This window comes from Palaemon carinicauda, chromosome 30 (assembly GCF_036898095.1).
Source record: "Palaemon carinicauda isolate YSFRI2023 chromosome 30, ASM3689809v2, whole genome shotgun sequence".
NCBI classification, from domain to species: Eukaryota; Metazoa; Arthropoda; class Malacostraca; order Decapoda; family Palaemonidae; genus Palaemon; species Palaemon carinicauda.
This window is the reverse complement of record NC_090754.1, coordinates 11356812-11367408: the sequence shown is the minus strand read 5'-3', so window position 1 is coordinate 11367408 and position 10597 is coordinate 11356812.

Genomic DNA, 10597 nt, shown 5'->3' with positions numbered 1-10597 from the left:
GGGATACTATATAAAAGCGACAAAGACAAACATTGACTGTTGTAAGTTTTCGAGGAAGCAATTAACTTTACAAAGTAAAGGATGCTAAATATTCGAGTATTGGAAGTGAGGTCAAAAGAAAAGCCAGGGATGACTCTGAGAAAATATATAGAGTAGAAAGCAGATAAGGCCGACAAAGATGAATTCAGGGAGTGGCTATGGAATAAGAATCGCTCATATAATTATCAATGAAATCTCTAATGCGGCAAAGAAGAAGAACCATATTCCATCAAATACAGATGAGTCTGTTAAAACGACCCAAGAGGAAAAAAGTAACGTTCAATGGAATATTTTAGTAATGTTGTGAATAGGAAATATGAAGGGAATAATTTGATTGATATATATGAAACTAAGGAAGACATTAATATTCCCAATGAATTCAGTGTGCTTGGAAACGAAGCTATGATGAAAAAAAAAATGATGGAAAACCACTCTATACAATGAAATAACCGTTGAGATGATATTCTTGAAAAATGAAGTAACCCCCTGAATACTTGAAAAATTGTTGTGTAGAATAAGGTGTGAAGAGGCAAACCCCGATGAACGGAAGATAGAAGTGTTGGTTAAGATTGCCCCCCCCCCCCCCCAAAAAAAAAAAAAAAGAGAATGTGACGATATTTTTTTTTTTTTTAATTAGGAGTTTATCAAGGAAAGAGTGTTTATATAGTACTGTACTATAGAAATTACTGTAATAAGACCTACACAACAGTACAGTTACTTTACCATGTGGGAAGAATGTACTACACTATTAAGGGTAATAATCAACCGAAGGTATGCAACGGCTAGTTTGTGAGAGGGCAATGAGTTCTTTGACTCTTGGGCACCAAAATACCCGGTTTTTCGATCTCTTGAGGTCTGTTACCTAACCCTCACAGTTCAGCTACTCTTTGTTCTGACCCTCATGAGTATCTAAGGCTTATTGTAACTTCAGCTAGTACTTTCGACATGAAAGTGGTATCAACAAACTCATAATGAGATTGAATATACAAGGGTATCGTATTAATACAGGAAAATTAATTCTTTCTCTGTCAGTCTCTTAATGATTTTAGTTAAGGTACATTTTAGAAAGTAGAATAATATAGGAATGCTGAAAAAAAAAACAGACAATGGCTTAGATTAAAATTGTGGCTTAAGTACAGCCAGTTAAAAACGATTCAAATTTTTTTTTTTTTTTTTTTTTTTTTTTTTTTTAACAAATTCATTAATGGGGATTTCTGTCCTGGTCTTCATCAAACCAATTCGGTTACCTAATCTTAGACAGTGGGCAGTTAAAGTTTTGTTAACAAATCACTTAGTGACAGCCATCTTATGCTGCCTTTTTTCTGATATAAATATCTTTAGATGTTTGACCAACATAAAACAGGTAACATTATGTACAACTAATACTATATATTACATTGTTATTATGATTTTCAATGTACAACTATATCTAAATTCTGCCCTTATATCTATATCTTTTCAAAAGTGGAACAACGTAAAAAAAATAATTATTGCCTACTTTTCCTTCAACTCCTTAGCTCTATTCACAGATTTCGGGTAAGAAATAAAAGACAAATTAAAAAAGTAGCTGGGATAGCAGAATCTGGCGGAGATTTCTTCAATTCTGGTCAACTCATATTTTACTGTGTGTAATCAAGGCTTCATAATGTTAGTGCAAATAGAATAAAACAGAATATGTCTTTAGAATGATCTGAGAAATGATAAGTTTTTGGTTGGCTCTCTAAATAAGGAAAAGTTTAATTTATAGACTTTACTAGTAATAAAAACGTCTAAATGCAGGATAATAAAATTTTCCTCCCTTTTTTTTATAGAACACTAAAAGTTATGGATGGAATAAAGGAATTAATGATCATGAAAAAAAAAAAAAACAATAAGCAGATTTTACTCTTAGAATACTCGCATCACTAATATTACGATACTAAACTATTGAAGAAGAACAAACTAAAGGTATCAATCTAGTCTATAAAATACTTGTTATATATATGTTGGATGAAAGCGGGAACATAGAATTATACATAGCTATAGCAATCACTGGTTCAGAGAACTTTCTATTGAATGTAAATTTACACGTTTTAAAGCATAAACAATTATGTTTATTTATAGTATTAGTTTATAATGGTAGCTCTTAAGACTCTAAAATTCAAGAGAGAAAATCCAATAAGTCGAACTGTTGCAAATAATGAAGTCATATGAAATCTGATATCTTGCAGTTAGACATTTTGCATATAAGTCACAACTTCTCGCAAAGATCAACTGATTTTTTCATACGAGAACGTGAACTGCATCCTAGAATCAGAGAAGGTAATACTATTTGATTTTTAGATAATTCCTAATTGATAGATCCTGTTGCACTGATATTGGTCTTATTTGATTTTCTCTGTTCTTGGTTTTAATTGGGAGGATAGATATAAAAAAAAATCAGTTAAAGATACTTCCCTTTTTGGAATTGATTATGAGTTTCTGTTAAAATCTTTGATAACTTCATCAGTAGAATTTCCTCTTGACTTTAAGTATGTAGAAACATCGGACATAAAAAAAAAAGTACATTTATTCCAAATGTATAGTTTTTTTCATGATAACTATTACATTTGCCTTTTCCTCTTTTGTGAGATGCAAATCAATATGATTATTTTGAGATTTAAAGGCTGTCATAACCATTCTTGGAAATTACATTTCGCAGACCTCATTACCCGATACATTTGGCATTTAGCAATACCAATATTATTAACGGGAATTTTCTTGTACATTACCCGTCTATCAAATGTAGAATCAGTATTTATCAATTATTCATATTTACTGTAACTGATACGCAATATCCTGAAGCTTTATTCACATCTCTTTCCGTGGCTTCCGTACACAATTAACACATGATGATGGAAGTTTAATCTGAGCATCCTAATAGAAGTTCTTGACAATGTTATTATGAATCAAATCTAATTCAATTTTGCTTTGATATACATAAGAAATTTTAAATAATAATAGCTTCAACCATTTTCCGTCAATGGTTATCAGGTACTATAAAAAAAAAAAAAACTTGCATTTATTATCAATCTTTAAAGGTTTATTTTCTTGGGTGATATCCTCACCTTTAGCGTTATCTTTCTTTCTATTATATTTCGGTTCTCCTTTTCACTGTTCAAAATTTGCAATTTAAAAAAAAAAAAAAAAAAAAAAAAAAAACTTTTTTGTTACATTGATTTTTTTTTCATGTAACCAACCTCTCGAATTGATATTTCAAATAAGCTGTCTCTATGTCCCTCTCAGCATTCTCTCTGACATTTAGTATCTCAATCCTAAATAAAACTAAACTATATTATTAGTGACCAGAAAGGCCGGGAGAAATGTGTTTGGGTGGGTGATAGCGACAGGAAATTTTTATTTCAAAACGGATAATAATAAAAAAAGGATAGAAAGGATTGTCACACTTACCTTGAAATCACCCAAAGTGCTTTTTACCCACCGTTTAGTCATTAGCAAAATCGTAAGGTGAATGAACAACCTCTTTGTCCAATTATTGAATTCTATCCTTGGATTAGAAAACCGACCTCGATCTAATGAATGAATAATCAGTTATCTCATAGACTTATTTGATTAAAAAATTATCCTTAGGATAGGTTACTTTAGGGTTGGTTGGGTTAGGTTTGGTTAACTTAGGATACCAAGATTTTCAGCTTACCATCATCTTCTACCTTCGTTCCCCAAGCGATGTTTTATGTAGCTTCCTGCGTGTTTATACCCATCATTTTTATCCCATTTTTTTCTTAAAACTAGGCAGTATGAAAGCCCCTTTTACTATCCTGTCAACCTCTAAATAAAATAATATTACCCTGTTTCCAAAAAAAGTACGAATTTAACATAGCTATGAAGATAAATTACCACTGACAAGAAATAAATTAGTAGAACCAAGAAGATTTTAAAATTATAGGTATGGAATAAGGAGAAAAAGAATGATAAGAAAAGAAAATTGAGATTTTAAATGGTATATCCATAACAGTAATATGTTACGGAGAATTAAAAAGATTAATTAATCAGGAATTAAACAGTAAAGCTAAGATTATCTATATAAAAACTTAGAAGTTAAGATTAATAAAAAAAATGTATAATTAATCGGAATATGATTAGGAGAAATGATAGAATCTATCAACAATAATAGTCAAATAGGGAGAATAGAAATACTTCTCTATTACTGGCATAGAATAAGGTGATTTGAAAAGATTTATAACTGACTAGAATTGATTGAAAAGATTTGAGAGGATATATATGACGGGGAGAAAATGCTAAAAATTATTTGGTTTTGCTATAACGACCACCTTTTATATCATCCTGCCATGTATAACGGCATCCTATGATGCCGAAAGCGATAAGGTGTCTCTTCACGAATAGATATATCCTCATATAATAGATCAGGAGGAGAACTCAGTTTTATACAAGTTCACCAAACTGTTTGGGTTAGTATATGCATATGTGTTTGAAGTTGATATTTATTTAATGTTATACAGGTTTTTGACGTAAAACATTATCATATCTTTATATTCCGCTTTTCATAATAATATATGTAGGTAGATAGATAGAGAGTGAAGATGATATTAGAGCACTTAGCATAGGGTTTGCAAAGTAGGATAAAGGAATGCCTTTATCTCTCCCATTAAATAAGATTAGTTTTACTTCTGTGTACCTCAATAATGCATATCGGATGGAATTTTCCAGACTCTACGTTAAGATTAAATATTGTGACGATGACTAGATGATTCCCCTGATATGGAAATATCTGTAAAAAGAGTTGAGTCATAAAAGATATTTTGCAATTTTAAAATGTTAATAATCATATATAGATACTAAATTTCCAAATAAAAAACCTCTTCAGTTTCTTTAATTTCTTGCTGTGACGTTTTTATCTGCTTTTTTTTTCTAACAGTAATACAGGACATGTGGCTAAACATTTTGTGCTATCGCCATCTAGTGACTAGAATTTCACACATTGCATCATAGACAACATTCATTTTCCCTGGGACGTGTTAAAGGGTGCAGTTATATTCAGCCATAATGGCGAGGTGTCGGCGTTGACAGGCGAACCAGGCCTCGGACTGTCGAGCAAAAGCGTGCACCAAGGTCATGTTTCCCAAGCAAATGACTATGGGTGTACACTCTAAGAAGTGGAGAAGTAACAGAAAGCCAAATGCACTGCCATCAATTACCGGTCGAACGTAGAGTAGCAAGATTCTGCCTTGTATAGGTTCCTGCTGACGAAAGCAAATGGATTTGGAGAGCCGTTAATCCCTTACTCAAGTATTGCACTATTAGCGATGTCACTGACATGAGTGTAGGGTAGGAGAAGTGGCACGGGAAAGGCGAGAGCAGCAGCAGTTGATAGGGCATTCTTTGCATTACCGAGGGCTGCATCCTAAATGGGGCCACACTTTAGGTCTTTTGGCTTATCCTTGAGGGAGGCATAAACGGGGCAAGAGTGGTATCGATGGCTGGCAAGCAAGTGAGATAATAGTATATCATGCCTAAGAATTCTTGTAGTGCTCTGACGGTCGAGAAGTGTTGGTAAGTTCTGAACAGCTGATACCTTCTCAGGGATAGGGTGGAAGCCTTCAGGAGTGATGGGATGTCATAAAAACGATACTTTATGGGCACTAAAGATACATCTGTCATACTAGACTTCAGAGCCGTTCTGTTGTAGGTAGTCGAGAATGATGTGTAGATGATGAAGGTGTTCCTCTTTGGAGGAAGTGAACACAAGTATGTCATACGCATAACATACACAGAAGAGGAGGTCCCATAACCTGCCATCCATGAAGCGTTGAAAATGGCTTCAGCATTCAGAAGGGGAAAAAGGAGTAATTGAATATGTAATTCGCAAAGGGGACGGTGAAGGCCCGAATCTGGAGGGATATTATTATTATTATTATTACTTACTAAGCTACAACCCTAGTTGGAAAAGCAGTATGCTATAAGCCCAGGGGCTCCAACAGGGAAAATAGCTCAGTGCGGAAAGGAAAAAAGGAAAATAAAATATTCTAAGAAGAGTAACAACAATAAATATCTCCTATATAAACTATAAAAACTTTAACAAAACAAGAGGAAGAGAAATAAGATAGGAGAGTGTGCTCGAGTGTACCCTCAAGCAAGAGAACTCTAACCCAAGACAGTGAAAGGCCATGGTACAGAGGCTATGGCACTAGCCAAGACTAGAGAACAGTGGTTTGATTTTGGAGTGTCCTTCTCCTAGAAGAGCTGCTTACCATAGCTAAAGAGTCTCTTCTACCCTTACCAAGAGGAAGTGGCACTGAACAATTACAGCGCAGTAACCCCTTGGGTGATGAAGAATTGTTTGGTAATCTGTGTTGTCAGGTGTATGAGGATAGAGGAGAATATGTAAAGAATATGCCAGACTATTCAGTGTGTATGTAGGCAAAGGGAAAATGAACCGTAACCAGAGAGGAGGATCCAATGTAATACTGTCTGGCCAGTCAAAAGACCCCATAACTCTCTAGCGGTAGTATCTCAACGGGTGGCTGGTGCCCTGGCCAACCTACTACCTCTAGTAGTAGTATAATTCCGGTTTGTGAGCTTCAGTAAGTGGTTGTAGAGGTCGTTGGTTGGGGCGTAAGTGAGCAGCAGTATATGTGGTTGGTAGAAGGCTTTATCGTGACTCCACTCATCATGGGGTGGCCATCTGTTTTCTACCGCACTCACATCTGCTTAGGTTAATGATAAACAATTGTCCTTTTCATCAGGAGTGGAAGTGTTGTTGAAGGTTTTGAAGGTGATGAAGTGGCTGTCAATTAGGGCGTTAGCTTTGGTCATCAGGTCCTTCATGGGAAAAATATTGATATCAGGGATAAAGGGCCATACAGACTTGGGTAAGCATCATACTGAAAGGGTACAAAGTAGGGTCACCTATTGAGGAGAGCCGTCTGCCGTAGGTTGCAAGCAAGTGATAATTGTTATTTCCCTGTGGGCGAACGAACCCTTTTAATGCCTCATTGGTTGTTGAGATAGCTGTAAAAGCTTGCCTATGCAGGCTGCTGGCGGAGGTGAGTACTATTCCAGGAGGTATGTTTTGAGTGCATTGTATACTAATAGGAAATTTACGGGAAAGTGTCCTCAGGGATTGACCCAAGGACACAGTCTGCTTTGTTACTTGAGCGAATCAAACCCTTGAACCGAAAATGAATTTTGGTTTGGAGAAACGAGTCGAATGCCTCTGTACTACAGAAGGGTGGTAGTGTCATGGATGTTAAAAGAGTCAGGGACGGAGGCGGCATCGTCAAACAGTATGGTACAGCAGTAAAGGAGAAGAGGAGGGATATAGTTTTCTGGTGGTCACCTATTGGGCGAGGTGGCTGTTAGGAACTAACAGAGAGGTGAGATGTATACAACTGAGGTCATTCAACAAGACAACAATCTTATATACATACAATTGAAAGCAAGCATGATACAAAATTCACACAGTATAAAACATGCGATAGGAAGCCTAAACACGTTTTCATTATCTCTGCAGGGAGAGCGAGAGATAAGAAAACTTAGTAATTGCATTACCGTATGAAACACGTGTAGTACACCATCCAGGTATTCATACTCTTACTGTTTAATCATGGGTGAACACTTATTCCCAAATGTTCCTTATTCCTGGTTAGTTTTTCTAAAACAAAAAAGCCTCGTTTGAATTTTATCAAAGTCTCAAGAAATGTGAGTCTCTACCTTCCTTTCTATTATTTCACATCCCAATATAAACTTATTGTTTTCAATTCCTTACTCATAAATAAAATGTGTCGAAACAATGCGTTCCATATTTTTTCCTTTGGTAATACCTTAAGCCTTTTATTTCTTAAACATTCAGTTCTTGTTAAGCCAAATGTACTACCAAACAAGTAACTTACCGCCAATGCTTCATTACTTCCATAAAGAAGTGTTGGCTCAACAATCAAATTACGTTTTCAAGCTTTGGCTTCATTGCTTTATAATCCACTTTAGATTCTTCTGCAATCACCCATTAAACGTCATAAGCTTTTCTTATGATTTTTATAGTCGACTAGGTTACTCCTACACTTTTGCAGTGAAAGTATAATACTTATGGCTCACCCAGTGCGAACTTTTATGATATAATCTCAATCAAACCGTAGAATATACCTTGTAATCCCATCGACTTATGATGTGTGTGTCTGTATGTGGGAAACCACCATCAGAGATTTACTGATATAGTTCATATGCATGAAATCACTTGAGAATAGCATTTCTAATGTAATAGTTACTTTAACACAACTCTTAAAACCAAGAAGAAAAAACAGATACAGATGGACCATATTCTTCATGTTGAACATATGCTTTATTTTAAATATTTACATTTGTGCTGTCTTTCTTCCCTTCATCCTTCTTTTCCCAACCTATTATATTCGAGTCACATCCGAAGTTCCTGCAAAGCCTGGAGAGAGGATTTGTCTCCCTCATCTTCCCCTCAACCCAGTTTCCCCTCGGATAGGGGAAGATTCTTTCCGAAATTCCTCTTAGGTTTATCTGATTCCCCCTTCTGCACCACACATACAACTGTCACTTGTGTCAGCGGGAGAGAATTTCAGACTCACTCCAGTTTTTGCATATTTCTCCCATAAAATTAGATATACGGGATTGAATAATGTGCTATTGCTTAATATTACAAGATTAGATAATGTGCCATTATTTAGTTATACGGGATTAGGTAAAGTAATTCGATGCTCATCGTTCAAGACGATTCAGAATAGAAACAACGCTGACTTAAAGCATATAAAATTAGGAAAGATTTGCTAAAATTTTTAATTTTTTGGAATTTGCCGTTAAATTTTTAACTTGGAGATCTCCACTTTTCCTTTATCTCGGTTCATTTGTTCCCATATCTTCTCCGGTATTCCTTTATTCCTTATTTTTACTGTTTCCTATTTCTTCATATATTTGTTATGCTTTTCTTTCTTTTATTTTTTCGGTTTTTCTTTTTACCCCAACCATATTTTTACCAGGAAACGTCCTTTAAAATGTCATATTTCCGCTATTTTTCCCCTTTTCCACACTCTTATTTTCCATTTATCTCACAATATCATTTCTTTTGCAGAGTTTAATGTTTTCATCCTGGTATTTTTATTTATTTCTCTTCCAAATTATTTTCGGGTTTTGTATATTCTTACACCGTATTTTGTATACATTGATAATTTTTTCAATGAACTTCTTTTTCTCTATTTTCTATCCTTCCCTATTTTATATATCATTACTTTATTTTTTCCTGTATGCCTAAACCACTCCTTTTCTCCTGCTTATTATCTCCATTTTCGTATTTTCCCTTATTTTTACCCCCTTTTTTTCAACTATGAAATGCCTCCTCTAAAACCAATCCATTATGCAATGATTCCCTCCTCATCGATACCACTGAGAGAGAGAGAGCTGTTTCGGTTGGGGCCATTTTTATCCCACTCACATTTTCGGTCTTCGGGTCGTAAAACGTGAGGTAAACTACGTATTTCCTTTAAAAGTGAAGAGAAACTACGTTTTCCCTTTATATTTCAAGTTAGTCCATTGCTGATGCAAGGCATTAAAAGGCGAGCTTTATTTTGTTATGTCTTTTTTACTGGTCCAGGAGTACTGTATGTAGAGTTGATTAAAAAAAATTTAATTGATTTGGATTGTTCAGTTTAGCGTAACCGGTTTCGGGTGAATACAATGTTTAAAGTGGTGCGTCTCATATGATGGATTCTAGGAATAGATCAATGTGAAATGAAAGATATGCATGAGAAGATAATGGGAAAGAAAGGGTAGAAAGAGGGTACATAGAGCAGTTGAAAAAGGAGATGGGGAAAGACAAAAAATGAAAGAGACTTAAGAAAAAGAGTGAATTAGAGGAGAGTAGGATATATTTTTTTTTCTTTTTCCTTGGGATGGATGTCGTCAAGAACATTCTTCACTTCATAAAAGTAATACAACATTTAGTGAATAAATCCTTCTCTGGAAAAGCTGTGTAGGACGTGAGCCTGAAGAAATTATGAGACTCATATAATTGTAACAATGATGTCATAATCTTTTACTCCTTATGATCCTTTAAACTCAAGAATACATTATATGATTTTATTAATATCAAAATTATCATTAGAAACTCTTTTGTCACCCGCTTCATATCTATCCATATGTCAGTCTATCTAGTAATATATTTATCTATAGGTATATTTCCATTTTTATCTACCTATCTGTCTATTCATTTATTTATCTAGCTATTTGTCTATTTAGTTATTGATTTATCAATTAACTATCTACATATCAGTGTAGGTGTCTATTGTCGTATTCTTGTATCATAACACTTTAGTCACTCTATCGTCCAATAATACTTTTATATATTTATTGATGACATCTAACTATACTGATGTAATGATATTATGCTATAATTTTTTTATGTAAAATTATGATATGACAAGAAAACTAAAATATGCGGGGAGCGTTGCCCCATATCTTGATTTGTAGTATTTCATTCATTTTTATAGTTTACTTAAAATAACATAAGTATTTAACTATATAAGTTTTCTCTCTATGTATA